The sequence below is a fragment of the Salmo trutta genome, chromosome 3 (assembly GCF_901001165.1).
Source record: "Salmo trutta chromosome 3, fSalTru1.1, whole genome shotgun sequence".
NCBI classification, from domain to species: domain Eukaryota; kingdom Metazoa; phylum Chordata; class Actinopteri; order Salmoniformes; family Salmonidae; genus Salmo; species Salmo trutta.
In genome coordinates this window covers 74,301,087-74,316,362 of record NC_042959.1, presented here as the reverse complement: position 1 = coordinate 74,316,362, position 15,276 = coordinate 74,301,087, and the positions used below count along the sequence as shown (strand labels likewise).

The following is a 15,276-nucleotide window of genomic DNA, read 5'->3' as shown; positions in this document are numbered from 1 at the left end:
ATAGTCATTTGTTTTGGTCGGATACTCACTAGAATAGTGGGAACATATTGTCCAAAGGGATTTGGTGGAACTGTCCTTCAAAGTGACAGATTTTCACCCCACTGTAGACATATCTGTACATTGTATACTGATAGGTTAAAGGAAAAGGGAAAGAAAGGCCTGTATTGCTGTGTTTTCGTGGCTGATTATTTTGGGTAATGGAAAAACATTCCTAAAAAAAATGGAAGTATTGGGAACCACAGGCTTTGGATAATTTGACAGGGTTTCTATGTGACCTCTGTCTGTGACTAGGCTGTTGGGAAGAACCTTACTTTATTATTTTTAAAGTAAGGTTTTACTTAAAACATTGAAGGTCGGTACTGTATTGCCTACTCTTACTGTTGTTCAACCAATCAGAATTTGTATGATGATAATGCTGAAATCGTCACCATTTTCATCATCATAAGTTATGTTGTTATTTGTGTGTGGTTCCCTGGGCCATGTGAGCCAGTGTTTGGCAGCTCTGTGAGAGGGAGTGCTGTATTTGGACTCGGGGCCAAGGATTACCCCTCTACCATCCACTCTGTCCATTGAAGCTAGGGATATAGTGAGAGGTCGGAGAGATGGAAAGGGGAGGAGGGTGAGAAAAATATATAGTTTCACAGACTGACACAGCTCCTTGCGTGCCAAATCTCTCTCGGTCATTATCAGATGATTGTGTTCTGTGAAGGACAGCGAGAGATGAGGAATTACAGAGAGAAAGAGAAGGACACAGAGAGAGAGGAGGAATTACAGAGAGAAACAGAAACACACAGAGAGAGAGGAGGAATTACAGAGAGAAAGAGAAGGACACAGAGAGAGAGGAGGAATTACAGAGAGAAACAGAAACACACAGAGAGAGAGGAGGAATTACAGAGAGAAAGAGAAGGACACAGAGAGAGAGAGGAGGAATTGCAGAGAGAAAGAGAAGTACACACAGAGAGAGAGAGAGAGAGAGAGAGGAGGAATTACAGAGAGAAAGAGAAGGACAGAGAGAGAGGAGGAATTGCAGCGAGAAAGAGAAGGACACAGAGAGAGAAAGGAGGAATTAGAGAGAAAGAGAAGGACACCGAGAGAGAGAGGAGGAGTTACATAGAGAAAGAGAAATACACACAGAGAGAGAGAGGAATTACAGAGAGAAAGAGGACACAGAGAGAGAAGAGGAATGAGAGAAAGAGCGTGAGAGAGAGGAATTACAGCGAGACAGAGAAGGACAGAGAGAGGAGGAATTACAGAGTGAAAGATAAGGACACACAGAGAGAGAGAGAAATTACAGAGAGAAAGAGGACACAGAGAGAGAGAGAGGAGGAATTACAGAGTGAAAGATAAGGACAGGGAGAGAGAGAGAGAGAGAGAGAGAAATATAAGGACACAGAGAGAGAGGAGGAATGAGAGAGAGAGAGGAATTACAGAGAGAGAGAGAGAGGAGGAGTTACAGAGAGAAAGAGAAGGACACAGAGAGAGAGGAGGAATTACAGAGAGAAATATAAGGACACAGAGAGAGAGGAGGAATGAGAGAGAGAGGAATTACAGAGAGAAAGAGAAAGACAGAGAGAGAGAGGAGGAGTTACAGAGAGAAAGAGAAGGACACACAGAGAGGGAGGAGGAATTACAGAGAGAGAGAGAAAGACAGAGAGAGAGAGGAGGAGTTACAGAGAGAAATATAAGGACACAGAGAGAGAGGAGGAATTACAGAGAGAAAGAGAAGGACACAGAGAGGGAGGAGGAATTACAGAGCGCAAAAGAATAAGCACAGAAAGAGATGGAAATTGAGTGAAAAATAGGAAGGGAGAGGAGAAAGAGGAAGGGGAAAATTACTCCTAATTAGCCAAAGTTATTATTGACATCCGAGCGCTCTTCAGGTGTCATAAAGATGGCGGCGTAATGTTTGCCCACGTCTCTCCTTCTCTTGTTTTGCCAAATAACTTTGGCAAAGTTAGCTGACATTGACCGTCATCCTATTTCTCCTCAAATGACTAGTGTTGTTGGATCTCACGTCTGTATTCATTCCACGTGTGTCTGTATAAATGTCCAGGGTGTGTATTATTAGACTGAAAGGTGGCAGGTTGTAATCAGTTCCAGACCTTAGTGGTTCCATGATGAGCTGTCATCACTCTGTTCACACTGTGGTGGTCCTGATGGTATGAAGACAGAACACACTTAGTAGTGGAACAGAGAGACAGGGAGGGGAAACCAACCAGGAACTAACCAGGGTGCTGCTACCTTAGTAGTAATGTAGAAGTTAATATCTCATCTGTTGTTACGGTACTTTACTTAGAACAAGACGAGCAGAGAGGAGTAGGACAAGAGAGAGAAGGGAATGGGCTGGCTGGAAGCATAAAAAGGTTTGTCCAGAACAAGGGCGTACATTTGAAACATAACGAGTCAGTCTATTTTAAAAGACTGATTAAATAAGTCAAAAGTCAGCTAAGTGTTCTTAACCCCTCTTCCTGATTTGTGACCACCAGATGACCCTGATCACAACGGCACACAGTATAGAGGGATGGATGGAGCGAGGGATGGAGAGAAGGATGGAGAGGGGGATGGAGAGAGGGAGAGGGGGATGGAGAGAGGGAGAGGGGGATGGAGAGAAGGATGGAGAGAGAGAGGGAGGGAGAGGGGGATGGAGAGGATGGAGAGAGGGATGGAGAGAAGGATGGAGAGGGGGATGGAGAGAGGGAGAGGGGGATGGAGAGAAGGATGGAGAGAGAGGGAGGGAGAGGGGGAAGGAGAGAAGGATGGAGAGAGGGATGGAGCGAGGGAGGGGGAGGGGGATGGAGAGAGGGAGGGAGAGGGGGATGGAGCGAGGGAGGGAGAAACATACAATTAGAGGGAATAAGGCCCAGTGCCAATGCACATGATTGTATGTTTGAGTGTGTGTGTGTATTTGTGTTTGTGAGTTTGTGTCCAGACCACTGTGTTGGCATGTGCCACCATAATGACGTCACCTTTCCTAAGACCTGAGGACAGATGTTAACTCCCAGAGCTAGCCACCAGGTTGGGTGAAATCAGATTGACATTGTAAAAAAATAAATGAGAAGAGAGAAACGGATTGACGGCCATAGAGAGAGCGAGAGAGGGGGAAGGAGAGCAGGAATGAGCGAGGGATAAAAAGGGAGGGAGCTGGAAGAGAGGGCCATGTGACATGGCGAGGGCACCATTTTGTGGCCTGGTTTCAGACCCACGCTGATCAATGACACTATTGATTCTGCATATTTGGCTTGTCACACTCACATCACAGCCAAGAAACTCAGGCCAGGCCAGCAGTCATAGTTTTAAACAGACAACATATATCACACTCAAGTCACCTTATTATAAACTCAGCAAAAAAATAAACGCCCTCTCACTGTCAACTGCGTTTATTTTCAGCAAACTTAACATGTGTAAATATTTGTATGAACATAATTGAGACATAAACTGAGACAGATTCAACAACTGAGACATAAACTGAACAAGTTCCACAGACATGTCCACAGACAGATGCAGTCTATCACAGTGCCATCCGTTTTGTCACCAAAGCCCCATATACTACCCACCACTGCGACCTGTATGCTCTCGCCGGCTGGCCCTCGCTTCATATTCGTTGCCAAACCCACTGGCTCCAGGTCATCTACAAGTCTCTGCTAGGTAAAGCCCTGCCTTATCTCAGCTCACTGGTCACCATAGCAGCACCCACCCGTAGCACGCGCTCCAGCAGGTATATTTCACTGGTCACCCCAAATGCCAATTCCTTCTTTGGCCGCCTTTCCTTCCAGTTCTCTGCTGCCAATGACTGGAACGAATTGCAAAAAAATCACTGAAGCTGGAGACTCATATCTCCCTCACTAACTTTAAGCACCAGCTGTCAGAGCAGCTCACAGATCACTGCACCTGTACATAGCCCATCTGTAATTAGCCCATCCAACTACCTTATCCCCATACTGTTATTTTTTTCTCTCCTTTGCACCCCAGTATCTCTACTTGCACATTCATTTTCTGCACATCTATCACTCCAGTGTTTAAATTGCTAAATTGTAATTATTTCACCACTATGGCCTATTTATTGCCTTACCTCCCTTATCTTACCTCATTTGCACACACTGTACGTACACATTTTTTTTCCTCTATTGTGTTATTGACTGTACGTTTGTTTATGTGTAACTCAGTGTTGTTGTTTGTGTCGCACTGCTTTGCTTTATCTTGGCCAGGTCGCAGTTGTAAATGAGAACTTGTTCTCAACTAGCCTACCTGGTTGAATAAAGGTGAAATATATATATATATTTTTAAATGTGACTAACAGAAATTGAATAATGTGTCCCTGAACAAAGGGGGGGGGGGGGTCAAAATCAAAAGTAACAGTCAGTATCTGGTGTGACCACCACCTGCATTAAGTACTGCAGTGCATCTCCTCCTCATGGACTGCACCAGATTTGCCAGTTCTTGCTGTGAGATGTTACCCCACTCTTCCACCAAGTCACCGGCAAGTTCCCGGACATTTCTGGGGGGAATGGCCCTAGCCCTCACCCTCCGATCCAACAGGACCCGAGATCTGGGCTCTTCGCTGGCCATGGCAGAACACTGACATTCCTGTCCTGCAGGAAATCAGGACAGCAAGCGAGCAGTATGGCTGGTGGCATTGTCATGCTGGAGGGTCACGTCAGGATGAGCTTGTAGGAAGGGTACCACATGAGGGAGGAGGATGTTGTCCCTGTAAAGCACAGAGTTGAGATTGCCTGCAATGACAACAAGCTCAGTCCGATGATGCTGTGACACACCGCCCCAGACCATGACGGACCCTCCACTTCCAAATCGATCCCGCTCCAGAGTACAGGCCTCGGTGTAACGCAAATCTGACCATCACCCCTGGTGAGACAAAACCGCGACTCATCAGTGAAGAGCACTTTTTGCCAGTCCTGTCTGGTCCAGCGACGGTGGGTTTGTGCCCATAGGCGACATTGTTGCCGGTGATGTCTGGTGAGGACCTGCCTTACAACAGGCCTACAAGCCCTCAGTCCAGCCTCTCTCAGCCTATTGCGGACAGTCTGAGCACTGATGGAGGGATTGTGCATTCCTGGTGTAACTCGGGAAGTTGTTGTTGCCATCCTGTATCTGTCCCGCAGGTGTGATGTTTGGATGTACCGATCCTGTGCAGGTGTTGTTACACGTGGTCTGCCACTGCGAGGACGATCAGCTGTCCGTCCTGTCTCCCTGTAGCGCTGTCTTTGGCGTCTCACAGTACGGACATTGCAATTCATTGCCCTGGCCACATCTACAGTCCTCATGCCTTCTTGCAGCATGCCTAAGGCACATTCATGCAGGTGAGCAGGGACCCTGGGCATCTTTCTTTTGGTGTTTTTCAGAGTCAGTAGAAAGGCCTCTTTCGTGTCCTAAGTTTTCATAACTGTGACCTTAATTGCCTACCGTCTGTAAGCTGTTAGTGTCTTATTAATGACCGTTCCACAGGTGCATGTTCATTAATTGTTTTTGGTTCATTGAACAAGCATGGGAAACAGTGTTTAAACCCTGTACAATGAAGATCTGTGAAGTTATTTGGATTTTGACGAATTATCTTTGAAAGACAGGGTCCTGAAAAAGGAACATTTCTTTATTTGCTGAGTTTGTACTCCCCAAAGTGCCTATTACTAACACACTGAATAGAAAGCATTTAGAGCTATACCTGAAGGTGTCTGTCCTGTATCAGTATGGCTCTCCACAGTCAATCAGTCAGTAAACTGGGGGCTTGTAGGGAGAGGTCAGGATTTCAGGTCTCCATGACTGGTTCAGTCTGTCAACAATGTGACTTGATGATCCAACTCAGTGGGTGGAGCTTTCTTTCAACTTTGATTCTAGGAAGTGTCCTGTGTGTCATCATGAAAGTAGTTTTTGTTTTAGAAAGAGAGAGAGAGAGAAGAGAAAGGAAGTTTATCCTGTGGCTTACTGAATGACATTGAAATCATATTCACAGGGAACCTTAATCTGGATACATAACACCTTAATATGGGAAGATAATCTGTCTGTGTAGGGAGGGAGGGAGGGAGAGGGAGAGTGGATGGAGAGAAAGTGAGAAAGTCACAGGATAAACTTCCCTTGTGTATCTCTCTCTCTCTCTCTCTCTCTCTCTCTTTATATCTGGAGAGGGCATATGTGATCAGATTAGGGTCATCCAATATGTCTGTTTTCCACAGGGCAACTGATGACACACTGTAACCTCCACACACCTCTAGTGCATTATCATATCAGGCAACTCTGCGTATCTGACACTGTCCAGGGGTCATGGGAACCGACAACTTCAGAAGAGCACATTTCCCAGATAACCCGGGCATGGCCACTCACACAGGGGACATTTGAAGCATTTGCCACCTCATCACGATAAAAGTTGTCACTCTCTCTCTCACACAAACACACACTGTATTATCTGGACCAAAAAGGGACTTAGGTGGTGGGCATGACAGGGGGCCCGGTCTGCCTGTTGGCGTGGCTGAATTTTAGAGAAACATTTTGCAGTTTTAAAGCTAATTTCCAGATTTTTTTTTTGCCATGGCTAATGCTGTTTATTTTTTTATTGATTGATTGATTTTGTGGGGGGGTAGATAAGCTTTAATATTGCAGATAGATTGTGGCTTCTATCAATGTAATTGTCTGCATAATTTCCAATCCTTGTAAAATATATTTTCCTTCTTTATTATTTTCCTCTAACCCTACCACCCCTGCCCCATAAGGAACCCCACTAATCTACAGACGGAAACGGATGAGGTGGCTAAAAACAGACCTCCCTCCATCTTCTGCCAGCTTGCTACCTATGGCCCGGCTAGCTGTCTGAATCTCACTGGACCCTTATGATCACTCGGCTAAGCATGCCTCTCTTTAATGTCAATATGCCTTGTCCATTGCTGTTCTGGTCAGTGTTTATTGGCTTATTTCACTGTAGAGCCTCTAGCCCTGCTCATTATACCTTATCCAACCTTTCAGTTCCACCACCCACACATGCTATGACATCTTCTGGTTTAAATTATGTTTCTAGAGACAATATCTCTCTCATCATCACTCAATGCCTAGGTTTACCTCCACTGTATTCACATCCTACCATACCATTGTCTGTACATTATACCTTGAAGCTATTTATCGCCCCCAGAAACCTGCTCCTTTTACTCTCTATTCTGGACGTCATAGATGACCAATTCTCATAGCTTTTAGCCGTAACCTTATCCTACTCCTCCTCTGTTCCTCTGGTGATGTAGAGGTGAATCCAGGCCCTGCAGTGCCTAGCTCCACTCCTATTCCCCAGGCGCTCTCTTTTGATGACTAGTGTAACCGTAATAGCCTTGGTTTCAGGCATGTTAACATTAGAAGCCTCCTCCCTAAGTTTGTTTTATTCACTGCTTTAGCACACTCTGCCAACCCGGATGTCCTAGCCGTGTCTGAATCCTGGCTTAGGAAGTCCACCAAAAACTCTGAAATCTTCATCCCTAACTACAACATTTTCAGACAAGATAGAACGGCCAAAGGGGGCGGTGTTGCAATTTACTGCAGAGATAGCCTGCAGAGTTCTGTCCTACTATCCAGGTCTGTAACCAAACAATTTGAACTTTTACTTTTAAAAATCCACCTCTCTAAAAACAAGTCTCTCACCGTTGCCGCCTGCTATAGACCACCCTCTGCCCCCAGCTGTGCTCTGGACACCATATGTAAACTGATTGCCCCCCATCTATCTTCAGAGCTCGTGCTGCTAGGTGACCTAAACTGGGACATGCTTAACACCCCAGCCATCCTACAATCTAAGCTTGATGCCCTCAATCTCACACAATTTATCAATGAACCTACCAGGTACCACCCCAAAGCCGTAAACACGGGCACCCTCATAGATATCATCCTAACCAACTTGCCCTCTAAATACACCTCTGCTGTTTTCAACCAAGATCTCAGCGATCACTGCCTCATTGCCTGCATCCGTAATGGGTCAGCGGTCAAACAACCTCCACTCATCATTGTCAAACGCTCCCTGAAACATTTCAGTGAGCAGGCCTTTCTAATCGACCTGGCCCGGGTATCCTGGAAGGATATTGACCTCATCCCGTCAGTAGAGGATGCCTGGTTATTTTTTTTAAATGCCTTCCTCGCCATCTTAAATAAGCATGCCCCATTCAAGAAATTTAGAACCAGGAACAGATAAAGCCCTTGGTTCTCTCCAGACCTGACTGCCCTTAACCAACACAAAAACATCCTGTTGCGTTCTGCATTAGCATCGAACAGCCCCCTGTGATATGCAACTTTTCAGTGAAGTTAGAAACCAATATACACAGGCAGTTAGAAAAGCCAAGGCTAGCTTTTTCAAACAGAAATTTGCTTCCTGCAACACAAACTCAAAAAAGTTCTGGGACACTGTAAAGTCCATGGAGAATAAGAACACCTCATTTACATTTTACATTTAAGTCATTTAGCAGACGCTCTTATCCAGAGCGACTTACAAATTGGTGCATTCACCTTATGATATCCAGTGGAACAACCACTTTACAATAGTGCATCTAAATCTTTTAAGGGGGGGGGGTTAGAAGGATTACTTTATCCTATCCCAGGTATTCCTTAAAGAGGTGGGGTTTCAGGTGTCTCCGGAAGGTGGTGATTGACTCCGCTGTCCTGGCGTTGTGAGGGAGCTTGTTCCACCATTGGGGTGCCAGAGCAGCGAACAGTTTGGACTGGGCTGAGCGGGAACCGTGCTTCCTCAGAGGTAGGGGGGCCAGCAGGCCAGAGGTGGATGAACGCAGTGCCCTTGTTTGGGTGTAGGGCCTGATCAGAGCCTGAAGCTGCCCACTGCACTGAGGATAGGAAACTCTGTCACCTCCGATAAATCCACTATAATTGAGAATTTCAATAAGCATTTTTCTACGGCTGCCCATGCTTTCCACTTGGCTACCCCTACCCCGGTCAACAGCACTGCACCCCCCACAGCTACTCGCCCAAGCCTTCCCCATTTCTCCTTCTCCCAAATCCAGTCAGCTAATGTTCTGAAAGTGCTGCAAAATCTGGACCCCTACAAATCAGCCGGGCTAGACAATCTGGACCCTTTCTTTCTAAAATGATCTGCCGAAATTGTTGCAACCCCTATTACTAGCCTGTTCAACCTCTCTTTCGTGTCGTCTGAGATTCCAAAAGATTGGAAAGCAGTTGCTGTCATCCCCTCTTCAAAGGAGGGGACACTCTTGACCCAAACTGCTACAGACCTATATCTATCCTACCCTGCCTTTCTAAGGTCTTCGAAAGCCAAGTCAACAAACAGATTACCGACCATTTCGAATCCCACCACACCTTCTCCGCTATGCAATCTGGTTTCAGAGCTGGTCATGGGTGCACCTCAGCCACACTCAAGGTCCTAAACGATATCGTAACCACCATCGATAAGAAACAATACTGTGCTGCCGTATTCATTGACCTGGCCAAGGCTTTCGACTCTGTCAATCACCACATCCTCATCGGCAGACTCAATAGCCTTGGTTTCTCAAATGATTGCCTCGCCTGGTTCACCAACTACTTCTCTGATAGAGTTCAATGTGTCAAATCGGATGGCCTGTTTTTCGGGCCTCTGGCAGTCTCTATGGGGGTAACACAGGGTTCAATTCTTGGGCCAACTCTTTTCTCTGTATACATCAATGATGTCGCTCTTGCTGCTGGTGAGTCTCTGATCCACCTCTACGCAGACGGCACCATTCTGTATACTTCTGGCCCTTCTTTGGACACTGTGTTAACAACCCTCCAGACAAGCTTCAATGCCATACAACTCTCCTTCCGTGGCCTCCAACTGCTTTTAAATACAAGTAAAACTAAATGCATGCTCTTCAACCGATCGCTGCCTGCACCTGCCCGCCCATCCAGCATCACTACTCTGGACGGTTCTGACTTAGAATATGTGGACAACTACAAATACCTAGGTGTCTGGTTAGACTGTAAGCTCTCCTTCCAGACTCACATCAAACATCTCCAATCCAAAATTAAATCTAGAATCGGCTTCCTATTTCACAACAAAGCATCCTTCACTCATGCTGCCAAACATACCCTCGTAAAACTGACTATCCTACCGATCCTCGACTTCGGCGATGTCATTTACAAAATAGCCTCCAATACCCTACTCAATAAACTGGATGCAGTCTATCACAGTGCCATCCATTTTGTCACCAAAGCCCCAGATTCTATCCACCGCTGCGACCTGTATGCTCTCGTTGGCTGGCCCTCGCTTCATACTCGTTGCCAAACCCACTGGCTCCAGGTCATCTACAAGACCCTGCTAGGTAAAGTCCCCCCTTATCGCCGCTCACTGGTCACCATAGCAGCACCCACCTGTAGCACGCGCTCCAGCAGGTATATCTCTCTGGTCACCCCCAATGCCAATTCCTCATTTGGCCGTCTCTCCTTCCAGTTCTCTGCTGCCAATGACTGGAACGAACTACAAAAATCTCTGAAACTGGAAACACTTATCTCCCTCACTAGCTTTAAGCACCAGCTGTCAGAGCAGCTCACAGATCACTGCACCTGTACATAGCCCATCTATAATTTTGCCCATACAACTACCTCTTCCCCTACTGCATTTATTTATTTATTTTGCTCCTTTGCACCCCATTATTTCTATTTCCACTTTGCACTTTCTTCCACTACAAATCTACCATTCCAGTGTTTTACTTGCTATATTGTATTTACTTTGCCACCATGGCCTTTTTTTGCCTTTACCTCCCTTATCTCACCTCATTTGCTCACATTGTATATAGACTTATTTTTCTACTGTATTATTGACTGTATGTTTGTTTTACTCCATGTGTAACTCTGTGTTGTTGTACGTGTCGAACTGCTTTGCTTTATCTTGGCCAGGTCGCAGTTGTAAATTAAAACTTGTTCTCAACTTGCCTACCTGGTTAAATAAAGGTTAAATAAATAAATAAATACATTTGGAGTAAACTAATGGACAACAATACTTGGGCTTCTCCTTCCAGCTTATACATACTATATAGTTTTTACGGACACAGGATATTTTACATTAGTTATCTATTTTTGTATTTTATTTTTGTCCTACCCTTCAGCTACCCTATGTTCTTTATCTCAAACATAATAACAGAATGAACACTGCTAAATTCATTGTTTTTGGGATTTTCAATTCTCAATTTTCCCTGACTGTCTATCTTTTGTTAATTGTTAGTTCTCTAAGATTGTATTATATGAAAAATATATAGGTCCATTATCTTTTCTACATACATGTACTTTATATTTGTTTTTTTCCAAACCCTGAAAATGTAATTATTTAAAAAAAAGACTTAGACAGCCCCAAAAAATGCTTAGGTGGCTCTCCCAATGATTTAAATGGAGGAATAATCACACACACGCTAATATAGTCAGGATGGGGTAGTGTAGTCAGGATGGGGTAGTGTAGTCAGGATGGGGTAGTGTAGTCAGGATGGGGTAGTGTAGTCAGGCTTAGGTGGCTCTCCCAATGATTTAAATGGAGGAAAAATCACACACACGCTAATATAGTCAGGATGGGGTAGTGTAGTCAGGATGGGGTAGTGTAGTCAGGCTTAGGTGGCTCTCCCAATGATTTAAATGGAGGAAAAATCACACACACACACACACACACACACACACACACACACACACACACACACACACACACACACACACACACACACACACACACACACACACACACACACACACACACACACACACACACACACACACACACACACACGCTAATATAGTCAGGCTTAGGTGGCTCTCCCAATGATTTAAATGGAGGAAAAATCACACACACACACACACACACACGTTAATGTAGTCAGGCTTGGGTAGTGTAGTCAGGCTGGGGTAGTGTAGTCAGGATGGGGTAGTGTAGTCAGGCTTAGGTGGCCCTCCCAATGATTTAAATGGAGGAAAAATCACACACACACACACACACACACACACACACACACACACACACACACACACACACACACACACACACACACACACACACACACACTAATGTAGTCAGGCTTGGGTAGTGTAATCAGGATGGGGTAGTGTAGTCAGGATGGGGTAGTGCTGTCAGAGTGGGGTAGTGTAGTCAGATTGGGGTAGTGCAGTCAGGACGGGTAGTGTAGTCAGGACAGGGTAGTGTAGTCAGGACAGGGAAGTGTAATCAGGACAGGGTAGTGTAAAGGGTCAGGGGGGGAGTCCTCCTTCCAGTGTACCCCTGGTTCTTAAACTATTTGATCCCAAAGCCTGTCAACATTATTTGTAACCCACCCAAGCATAGATCTAGCACCAACTTGTACAGGACTGTGATCGTTTAGGACCAGGGATGTAGTGGAGGGTTAATACACGTAAATGCTGTTTACGCACCTTTTTATTTGTGAAATAGATTAAACTTTTTTATTTTGTTAATTAGCGTTTACCCAATTACTATTGTATTCCCAGTGTTGATCAAAGCTCAGAATGCTTATATTCTCAGAGTTTTAATCACTCCTGCCTCTGTTATGTTCGCCTGCCCTCCCAGATTTTCCTTGTTAGCTGTACATTCACCACTCTCTCAAATGGCTAACTCCGCCCTCTCGTGAGTGGTAAGAAGCTAATGTTAAATGGAGCCTGACCTCAGCAGGCTACTAAGTTCTCATCATAACTTTTCTTTACAGAGAGTACTGGTGAGACAGACGGTGGTGAGGCTGAGGCAGGCTGTGATGCATGGAGGAGGAGGCAGAGGAGACACAGAGAGAGAGGAAGCCAGCAGAGAGAAAGGTTAGTACAGTGGTTCCCATACTAGAGGTCAGAGCCCCATGTAGGGTCCACTGAGAAAATCTGTGCTAATCTTATCAATCAAATGGAAGTACTTAAAGAAGATATGTTTCATTATGAACATCTCCCCATGGTCTACCTTCCCTATTGGCCTACAAATACAATCAACATGCTAATAATAGGGTATGTTATGGGAACACACCTTAATTAAGGAACATTTCATTTTGAAGTTTGAGAAGATTTAGATATCCATAGACAAACAACATTATGAACAGATATAAGTGGCTACAATACATATTTTGTTTGTTACTTGCTTTTCAAAAGAGATGCACACGTTTTGTGCTCTTGTAGGAAGCAACCACTCCCCCGTTGCTGACTAGAAACTAGCTATAATTGGGCTAATAACTCACTAGCAAAGAATAGGAACAAATGTACACAACTGGCTACATGCAAATCCATATATGGCAATGGTCTATTTGCATATAGGGATACTGCAGCTCTGATTGGTTACGGCGCACCAGTCTGTGTAGAGTATGGGCTTGAGTCGTGCCTGTCAATGCAATAGAATCCTACTCAATGCAATCTTCCTACAAGAAAATCTCTTGCATAGTTTGTTTTGTTTCAGTATGCTGGATTGAAAGTTGCTAATATTGCATTGATTCGATCACAATTTCCACAGCAGAGGGAAACGTTGATAGTGTTAACTAATGGGGAAAACTAGAAAGTTGAGTGAAGTTCAATCTCGTGAAGTGCTTCTCTGTGAGGGCTGATATTTCTTCTGCGAGGCAGTCCCAGGGAGCTGCACGCCCACGCGTAACCTAGTGGGAATATTGCTCACTATTAATATCCTCACTATGATGAGGTTTCCTGTCCAAATTATACTAAAGTATCTCAAAATGTATTGTGTAACTCAGTGGATTTACTTCTAAATGATTTGGACATGATTTGGAAAATGCTAATATAGGTACCATTGACTTGAATTAGACTGTCCCTAACATACTCTCTTTAAATTGTACAAATTTATTAAAAAAAATATTTCAAAATGTTCCTCTGTAACAATGTGGATTATTTATCTTTAGGCTTCTCTACTTGGAGTGTTTAACCCCAAGCTGTTATAAAAATGTAATACGTTTTTGTTCATATTGGTGGTGGTTTGTCTCGATCGCCCACTGGAGTTTATAGTTTACCACTGGAGTTTATAGTTTACCACTGGAGTTTATAGTTTACCACTGGAGTTTATAGTTTACCACTGGAGTTTATAGTTTACCACTGGAGTTTATAGTTTACCACTGGAGTTTATAGTTTACCACTGGAGTTTATAGTTTACCACTGGAGTTTATAGTTTACCAATGGAGTTTATAGTTTACCACTGGAGTTTATAGTTTACCACTGGAGTTTATAGTTTACCACTGGAGTTTATAGTTTACCACTGGAGTTTATAGTTTACCACTGGAGTTTATAGTTTACCACTGGAGTCTATAGTTTACCACTGGAGTTTATAGTTTACCACTGGAGTTTATAGTTTACCACTGGAGTTTATAGTTTACCACTGGAGTTTATAGTTTACCACTGGAGTTTATAGTTTACCACTGGAGTCTATAGTTTACCACTGGAGTCTATAGTTTACCCACCTTTTTTTAACGACTACATCACTGTTTAGGACATATCAGTTGCTCCTTGAAACTAGGCTTATAGGTGGTTAGTTGATAAAGCCCTCTGTGTAGAGGACAGAATGTGATGTTCTGATGGCTGTTCTGTGTCTGTCCAAGAAGATAATCAATTGACCCACTGATAATGAAGTTAACCAACACAACAGAGCAGGTCACATTCTGTGCCTAGCTTACATAGAGTATACTGCTGCAGGCAAAGGTTAGGGTCGCTCATCGCAATTTCACAGGGACACCTTCCCTGTCAACTCTCTCTCACTTTTTCTCTCTCTCTAGCTGAATCCCAAATCACCCCCTCTGCCTCCATTTGCACGTTCACGCGCCACTCTACCAGTGTACCAAAGCTGAGGGAGTGAAAATGATGGAGGGTGTAGGTGCTATTTAGACCCTCCGATAACCACTTCAACCGAGCCAGCAATGCTGCTGGTTTCAGAACGAAGTGGAATCCCATTAGGCACCACTTTATTTGAGTTTGTGCAGTTTCACACAAAAGAATGTAGGAGGTGTCTAATTAATTGTCACATGCAGTAGTGGAAAAGTACCCAATTGTCATACTTGAGTACAGTGCCTTGCAAAAGTACTCACCCCCTTTGGCGTTTTTCCTGTTTTGTTGCATTACAACCTGTAATGTAAATTGAATTTTTTTGAATTTCATGTAATGGACATACACAAAATAGTCCAAATTGGTGAAGTGAAATGAAAAAAATAACTTGTTTTAAAAAATTCTAAAAAATAAAAAAATGAAAAGTGGTGCGTCCATATGTATTCACCCCTTTGCTCTGAAGCCCCTAAATAAGATCTGCTGCAACCAATTACATTCAGAAGTCACATAATTCATTAAATAAAGTCCACCTGTGTG

General features: G+C 44.2%; 1 long non-coding RNA gene across 3 annotated transcripts in view; it reads left to right on the top strand.

Moving 5' to 3' along the window:
• The window catches only part of LOC115189287 (uncharacterized), a 31,507-nt gene that overhangs the window by 744 nt on the left and 15,487 nt on the right, over positions 1 to 15,276 (top strand). For 2 of the 3 annotated variants that reach the window (XR_003876839.1, XR_003876827.1), the window contains exon 2: positions 12,651 to 12,753. This is a non-coding gene — a long non-coding RNA (uncharacterized LOC115189287). Of the gene's footprint in view, positions 1 to 2,284; positions 2,364 to 12,650; positions 12,754 to 15,276 lie in introns of those variants that run through there. The other variant, XR_003876833.1, reaches the window with a different exon arrangement.